Genomic DNA, 8499 nt, shown 5'->3' with positions numbered 1-8499 from the left:
AGAAAGAAAAGAAAAGAAAAAAGCCTCCATGCACAGTGTGGAGCCCAACATGAAGCTTGAACTCACAACCCTGAGATCAGACCTGAGTTGAGGTCAAAAGTCAGACACTCATCCGATTGAGCCACCCAGGTGCTCCTACACTTTTACTTTTTGACCCCACAGTCCTACGTCAGGACTCTGCTCTAGATATGCCTCCAACAATATGAAAATATACATACATGGGATCATTCATTGCAGCATTGTTCATAATTGTGAAATGTCAGAAACAACTTAAGACCCTTTATTCGGGAGATTGGCTGAATTACCTATGCTAAGTCCATACCTAGAGACCTGTACAGATGTAAGACAGGATGAGGACGATCTCTATGAGCTGAAATGGGAGTGACTGCCAGGGCATATTAGGAAGTGAGAAAAGCAGAGAACAAGAGCTTATCAGCAGTATGCAAAATAGGAAGAAGGCATTCTAAAAAATTCCATGTGGGGGTGCCTGGGCAGCTCAGTTGGTTAAGTGTCTGACTCTTGATTTTGGCTCAGGTCACGATCTCAGGGTTCTAAGACTGAGCCCCGTCTACGGCCATACCACCCTGAACGCGCCCGATCTCGTCTAATCTAAGATTGAGCCCCATGTTGGGCTTCATGCTCAGCAGGAAGTCTGGTTGAGATTCTTTCCCTCAGCCCCTCCCCTGTTCTCTCTCTCTCTCCCTCTCTCTCTCAAATAAATAAATAAGTAAATCTTCAAAAAGATTAACATGTATTTGCTCATTTGTTCAAAAGAAATACAGCTGCAGTCAATCAGGAAATAAAGACACTGATTACCAATGGGGGAGGGGTTAGGAAGAAGGGAGAAAAAGCGGTGAGTGAAATCGGGGTATCAGGGACATGGAGAGAGGGACATTTCTCTGAGTATATCTTTTGTGCAGCTGACTCTCAGAACAACAGTAGTGTTTTATGTACCCTTCGAATACCTAAAATGAAAGGAAGGAAGGAAAGAAGAAAAGAAGGAAGGAGGAAGAGGGGAGAAAAGCAAAGAAACAAAGTAAGAAAAAATTGGATTTTAGCCTATAGAAAAAAATAATATCCACTCTTCCATAGTGATAGAAATAATCAAACAAATACATGGAGAGAAGGGACAGCACTTCCTAACAGAAGAACTCCAACTGGTAAATGCAGAAGAAAAGGAGGAAGTAGAAAATCACCACTTGGCTAACACATGGTTGTTGCAGACAAGATCCACTGAACACAGATGAATGCTGAAATTGGTGGGAGAAAGTCTGAGGGGGAACAGGGTATTGGTTTAGTCTGAAAGTCTCTCCCTGGGAAAAAGATAGTAACTAGGGGCACCTGGGTGGCTCAGTGGGTTAAGCCTCTGCCTTCAGCTCAGGTCATGATCCCAGGGTCCTAGGATCAAGCCCCACATCGGACTCTCTGCTCAGCAGGGAGCCTGCTTCCTCCTCTCTCTCTGCCTACTTGTGTCTGTCAAAAAAAGAAATAAAACTGTCTTTCCCATCTTGCAAGATGGCGGGCGAAAAAGCGGAGAAGCCGGATACTAAGGAGAAGAAACCTGAAGCCAAGAAGGCTGATGGCGGTGGCAAGGCTAAGAAGGGTAACAAGAAGGCTAAAACCCCGAAGAAGGGGAAGCCCCACTGCAGCCGAAACCCTGTCCTAGTCAGAGGAATTGGCAGGTACTCCCGACCGACTATGTATTCCAGAAAGGCCATGTACAAGAGGAAGTATTCGGCAGCTAAATCCAGGGTTGAAAAGAAAAAGAAGGAGAAGGTTCTTGCTACCGTCACAAAACCAGTTGGTGGTGACAAGAACGGTGGTACCCGAGTGGTTAAACTGCGCAAAATGCCTAGGTATTATCCTACTGAAGACGTGCCTCGAAAGCTGTTGAGCCACGGCGAAAAACCTTTCAGTCAGCATGTGAGAAAACTGCGAGCTAGCATCACCCCTGGGACCATTTTGATCATCCTCACTGGGTGCCACAGAGGCAAGCGGGTAGTTTTCCTGAAGCAGCTGAGCAGTGGCTTGCTACTTGTGACTGGACCTCTGTCCCTCAATCGAGTTCCTCTGCGTAGAACACACCAGAAATTCGTCATTGCCACTTCTACCAAAATTGATATCAGCAACGTGAAAATCCCCAAACATCTCACTGATGCTTATTTCAAGAAGAAGAAGTTGCGTAAGCCCAGACACCAGGAGGGTGAGATCTTCGACACCGAGAAAGAGAAATACGAGATTACAGAGCAGCACAAGGTTGATCAGAAAGCTGTGGACTCACAAATTCTGCCAAAAATCAAGGCTGTTCCTCAGCTTCAGGGCTACCTCCGCTCTGTGTTTTCTCTCACAAATGGAGTTTACCCTCACAAATTGGTGTTCTAAATTTCTTACAAAAAAACTAATTAAATAACTGATCCAATAAATAAATAAATAAAACTTAAAAAAAATCTTAAAAAAATGTGCTCCCGTCATAAAAGAGACATAGTAAATAGACTTTCTTGGCATGCTAAATCACACAGAAGCATTGTCAAATAAGAGATGCTAAACCATCTGAGATCATATATTTTACAAATATCCATTATTAAAATAAGTGTTCTAGAAAGCATATGAAATAAATTGGTTCAAAATGAAAAGTTAAAAAATATATTTAAGAACTAGACAGAGATAGAGGAACCATTTGGAGTTCTAAACAGTAAGAATGGAAAACTGTACGTTCAGGGATCCTTTCTATAGCCGGCCACTAAAGAAGTTTCTCTGAACCTTTAGAACATTATTAAAAAAACACAACAACCCAGAAGTCACAATGGAGAAATTGCAAAGGGTCAGGTCCGCGGGACCCCTCTGAGGAGGGGACAGAATATCTTTCAGAAGTTCCCACCTGAGTGCTGGGAAGCTGAGCACTTAGCCATTGGCTCTTGTCCCCCACGGAGACCAAGGGGAAATTCAGTCCCTCTGATCCCGGCTGTCCTGTGCCCCAGCGGGATTCTTCTCCACCCTTCACCTCCCCTGCAGTGAGAAAGACCCAGGGCAGGACGTGGACTCAACTACAAGGGGATTCTGACTTGAGAGGAAGACACCAGCACATTTCAAAACACACTGGAGGTGTTGAGGGCTGTGATGCCGGTTCCCCAGGCTTCAGTGGAAAGAGATGGTGAAATCTCCCCGTGCAGAGTCACCATGGGAGGCAGACATGATCCACCTGGCAAGGATTTGCTCTCTGCCACCAACCCCGTGAGCCTGGAATAGGCCCTTGAGTCTCAGATGAGACCCTCTGACTGCAGCCTCGTGAGACCCCGAGCAGAGCACCTAGCCACGCTGTGCCCAGACTCCTGCCCTCAAGAAACTGTAGGATAACAAATGGGTATGGTCTTCAACCTCTAAATTTGTGCTCATTTGTTATATGGCAGCAGAAATGAAGACAAACACCTCATAGGAATGTGACTGGTCCTTCAAAACTTAAAACCAGCCACTGAAGTTAAACACACACTGGCCCGTTGATTCAGCAATTTCAAGACAAAATGAGTGTGGCCACTAGAAGGCATGGATAAGGATGGGCGATGCATCACACTGGTCAGAGTGGTGAGTGTCAATGAGATGAGACAACAGTGTTGGCGAACATGGGGGGAAAAGGGAGCCTCATGCACTGTTGGGGGGAATGCGAATGGGTGCAGGTGCCATGGAAAACAGTATGGAGTTTCCTCCAAAGATTAAAGATAGATCTACCATGCGAGCCAGCAATCCTACTTCTGGGTATATGTTTGAAGGAAAGGAAATGGCCTTGAAGAGACATCTGCACCCAGCCCATGGCCTGCATTGTTCAAGGCAACATTACTCACAATCACCAGGAAATGGAAACAACCCAAGGGTCCATCTATGGATAAATGAATGAAGCGAATGTAGTATGCATATACACCCATAGTGGAATATTACTTGGCCATGAAAAAGGAGGAAATCCTGCTATTTACGGGAACATAAATAGCATTTACTTAGCATTATGCTAAGTAAAACAAGGCAGACAGAGAAAGTCAGAGAAAGACTGTACAATCTCACTTATATGTGGAATTTTTAAAAATCCAAACTCATAGAAACAGAGTGGAATGATGGTGGCCAGGGGGTGGGGAAATGGGGAGATGTTGGTCAAGGAAGACAAATTTCCAGTTATGAAATGGTTTAAGTTCTGGGGATCTCATGTACACATGGTGACTGTAGTGAGCAGTTCTCTGTAGTATACCTGAAAGTTGCTGAGAAAGTAAATCTTAAATGTTCTCACCACACATACACAAACACTGTAAAGACGTGAGGTGTTGGATATGGAGGTGTTAAGTAAACTTACTGTGGTAATCAGTTTGCAATCGATCCATCACGTTGTACATATGAAACTTACACCATGTTATGTGTCAAATTCTATCTCAATAAAACTAAGAAGAAAAAAGAAACCTTAGAGGAAAAAAAAAAAAAAAGAATGCGCAATGCAGCTTTCTTCTTTTTTCTCTTGTAAAAGTTGTAGCAAGGGATGCCTGGGTGGCTCAGTCCGGTAATCATCTGCCTTCAGTTCAGGTCATGATCCCAGGGTCCTGGGATCGAGACACTTATCAGGTTCCCTGCTCAGATAGGAGCCTGCTTCTCTTTCTCCCTCTGCCTGCCACTCCCCCTGCTTGTGCTCTCTGTTAGATAAACAAATAAAATCTTAAAAATAAAATCTTAAAAATATATATACAATGTGCTCAAACAGGTAGCTTCTCTTAAATCCCTCCTGCATTCACAAAATTCTTTTAAAAAGTCTATTCTTTTCCAGGCTACACTGAATAAAGCCCTTCCCCATGACTGATGTAAAGTTTCCTGAGAAAAATGATGACCTTTGTGTTAATAAAAATGTATGGTTTTTATGACAGGAGAAGCAAATATTTTGCAGAAGGAAGCGTGTAGTGTGTGGGATGCTCTTTTAGCCCCCCGAAATTCTTAGTTCAATAGAAGTGTATTCTTGAGAACTAAAAGCCTCAAGACGTGAATGGCTTAGTTCAATCTCTTAAAGGCTGAGAAATTCTTTCTATCCTAGCACTTCACGGCCATGGCTGGGACATTAATAGTGATGACAATTTCAGTTCTTTACAAGGTACCCATGCCTCTGTGGATCCCTTCTCTTTACTGGTAACTTTTTTCTTCTCTAGACACCAAATGGACTCAGAGCTTTCACCAACTGTTCTAGACCCTGCCACCAGGAACCAGGCAGAACACACTCAGTTCCTACTGTAGACAAGAGGGATCCCCTCCCAGGATCTTGAACTTACCCCACAGCTTTCCTCTGTGTGGTACAACCAGATTTTATGATTCTGGTGGAAGTGGGCTCTCTTTTCCCCAGAACTCGGTTCTTTACCAGCTGACTAGATTCTTAGAACACCACCTTCTCCCAAAATGACTCTGAAGACTCAGCCGTGGTAAGGGTGGGTGGGTGGATGGGTGTATTCATGTCAAAATCCCAGAGGAAATACAAAGTCTTAATTCCAATTATGAGACAAAATATTATCTCTTATTAAGGAAATATCGAGCTTCAACAGGCACAAGAATATGGCTTATTTTTGCAGGAATGATGATGGAGAAGGAGAGGAGGGTGACCATTCGGGTACAAAGAGCCTTCCTAATTTTTCTGGAATTGTGGTCTTTCATACAGACCCATTATCTATGAGGTGGTCTTCCTGCTTCCCTAGCTAGGCATGGAGCCCTTTAGGGAAACCTTGGGTGTGTGGAGAAGGCCGTCTTCTAAGCAGGACCCACCTGTGTGGACAGATCATGAATACTACTGAGGACCTAGTGAGTGCCGGGTTTCCAGCCCCACGCTGCTAAAATAATGCTAAACCCTATGCACATAAGTTGTGGGCATGTTTCTTTCTTTCTTGGACTTTTCCAAAATGAAAATGACTTTGCTGTTGTTTACGATAATAAAGAAAATACATATTACAGAGAAAATTCAAAAAATACAAAGAAGAATTTAAAAAAAAAGTGGTTAGTTTTCTTAGCATTCTGAAAAAATGAAGGTAAGACCAACCACCTCACAAGGAGAGACCACCTGTGAAAATGCCTCCCACAGAGTAGGTCCTTAAAAGCGAGGGTGGAGGGGCGTCTGGGTAACTCCAACTCCTGATTCCAGCTCAGGTCAGGAGCTTGGGGTTGTAAGATCGAGTCCCACCTCAGGTTCCACACTCAATGGGGAGTCGGCTTGAGATTCTCTCTCTCTCCCTCTCCTACAGCCCCTCCCTCTGCTCGCTGTCTCTCTCTCCCTCAAATAAATAAATAAACCTTAAAAAACAAAAACAAAACCAGGCAAGGGTGGTGGAGTTATATTATAACAAGTGGAGCTTAAGCTTCAGGCTTCTGCCACAGCATGAGCTCCGGTTCAAGGCCCCTAGCGATTTGCTCCCTCTGTCAGCCATTTTTGTGAAAATGGTAACTGCGATTTACTTGTGTATTCTTTTTTTCAAGGGTCACAAAAATTCTGGTAGGGCTCCTCCTGGAAAACACTGTGGTCCTTTCCTTCCCTTGCTACGTAGCGGGAACTCGTTTTGCATCCACCAGGAAGGGTCCGTGGAGGCATCGGAGGCCGCCATGATTTGGCACCATTGCTCAGCCCCCGAGACAGAGCTCATTTTACCTTTCCCTTGAGGAGGAGAGACTCAGGCAGTCTTCGTTCATGACGGCCACTCATTCGTTCTTCAGAGCCGTCAAAATGGCCGGCCCCTTCCTGGGGCGAGAACATGGCGCCGGCAGCCTGCTGAGCCGTGCGCTTCATAAATGTAAGAAGAGCGCGTTCCCTGCCTTCTCCATTGCCCGCAGACAACAACTGAAAACAGCCTCAGCTGCCAGCAAGTCGAATAAACAAAATAAGGATTATTTCTGCCTTTTTACCACCTGTGTGACTAACCTCTGAAACCAACGGCGCTTATTATTAAATCCCATTGTGGAGGAAGCTGAGGAAAAATGATGGCGGTTTCAGCGCAGAACAACAATCTGAGCTGGGCTTGTTAGCTTCAAAAGATTGTTTGGGTCATTAAGGACCCGGGAGAGGAGAGAGTCTGACTGCACAGCTAATTATCTTCAGCCGCCGGCTGCCTCTGTGGCTCCAGTCAGGCAGTAATGAGGCTGAGGTCTTGGGTTCGGGCCCCAAGTGCACGAGTTGACTTTGCTCCTAACGCAATTAGAAAATTCATCTCGATTTCGGCGCTCTTAAAATGCGTGTCGCTGCTCCAAGAGGGCCTGAGCGAGACAGCAGGCTCATCACACAATTAGAAGAACGCTGTAAAAGCACAGGACTCCTTGATCTTGGGGTTTCTGTGCCTTCTTATGGATGAAGAAGAGATGAAGGTAAGACCAACCACCTCACAAGGAGAGACCACCTGTGAAAATGCCTCCCACATAGTAGGTCGTCAAAAGCGAGGGTGGAGGGGCGTCTGGGTAACTCCAACTCCTGATTCCAGCTCAGGTCAGGAGCTTGGGGTTGTGAGATCGAGTCCCACCTCAGGTTCCACACTCAGTGGGGAGTCGGCTTGAGATTCTCTCTCTCCCTCTCCTACAGCCCCTCCCTCTGCTCGCTGTCTCTCTCTCCCTCAAATAAATAAATAAACCTTAAAAAACAAAAACAAAACCAGGCAAGGGTGGTGGAGTTATATTATAACAAGTGGAGCTTAAGCTTCAGGCTTCTGCCACAGCATGAGCTCCGGTTCAAGGCCCCTAGCGATTTGCTCCCTCTGTCAGCCATTTTTGTGAAAATGGTAACTGCGATTTACTTGTGTATTCTTTTTTTCAAGGGTCACAAAAATTCTGGTAGGGCTCCTCCTGGAAAACACTGTGGTCCTTTCCTTCCCTTGCTACGTAGTCTGGGGAGGAGACTTTTTTTTTTTTTTTTAAAGATTTTTATCTATTTATTTCACAGAGAGAGACAGTGAGAGAGGGAGTGGGAGAGGGAGAAGCAGGCCTCCCGCTGAGCAGGGAGCCTGATGTGGGGCTGGATCCCAGGACCCTAAGAGCATGACCTGACCTGAAGGCAGACACTTAATAACTGAGCCACGCTGGCGCCCCTTGGGGAGGACACTGACAGGAGGATGTAGCGGGGAGGGGAAGAAGAGAAGCCAAGCCAAAAGAGAAACACAGGCTACACCAAAAAATCCAGCTAACCAACCAAACAGAAAAAGAAAAAGAATATGTAGATGTATTAGTCTGGGTTCTTTACGGGAACAGTATATATACACTTATAAACATATGTACATGTATAATAGGATGTAAATATACATACATGTGTATACATGTATATATTCATACATTAAAATATAAGTGTGTATGTGTGTATACACACACACACACACACACACACACACACACACAGAGGTGGGGGGAGAGATTATGGGAATTGACTCACAGGATTATGGAGGCCAAAGCCACAGTCTGCCATCTGCACGGTGGAGAATCAAAGAGCTGGTGGTGGGGGGCGTGTAGGGAGTGCAGTCAGTT

At 45.1% G+C, this 8499-nt stretch overlaps 1 long non-coding RNA gene and 1 pseudogene across 2 annotated transcripts in view; both read left to right on the top strand.

Annotated features, from left to right (window-relative positions):
• Nucleotides 1–1492: 1492 nt before the first annotated feature.
• Nucleotides 1493–2458, top strand: LOC309848800 (large ribosomal subunit protein eL6 pseudogene; annotated as a pseudogene). Its single transcript has one exon. The product of its transcript is annotated as a large ribosomal subunit protein eL6 pseudogene (transcript).
• Nucleotides 2459–8343: 5885 nt separating this feature from the next.
• The window catches only part of LOC309848803, a 492271-nt gene continuing 492115 nt past the window's right edge, over nt 8344–8499 (top strand). Inside the window, exon 1 of the long non-coding RNA XR_014303297.1 lies at nt 8344–8376. This is a non-coding gene — a long non-coding RNA (uncharacterized lncRNA). The remainder of the gene's footprint in view (nt 8377–8499) is intronic.

Source organism: Mustela nivalis (genome assembly GCF_964662115.1).
Source record: "Mustela nivalis genome assembly, chromosome: 15".
NCBI classification, from domain to species: domain Eukaryota; kingdom Metazoa; phylum Chordata; class Mammalia; order Carnivora; family Mustelidae; genus Mustela; species Mustela nivalis.
The sequence above is the reverse complement of the archived record's forward strand: the minus strand, read 5'-3'. Positions and strand labels throughout refer to the sequence as shown.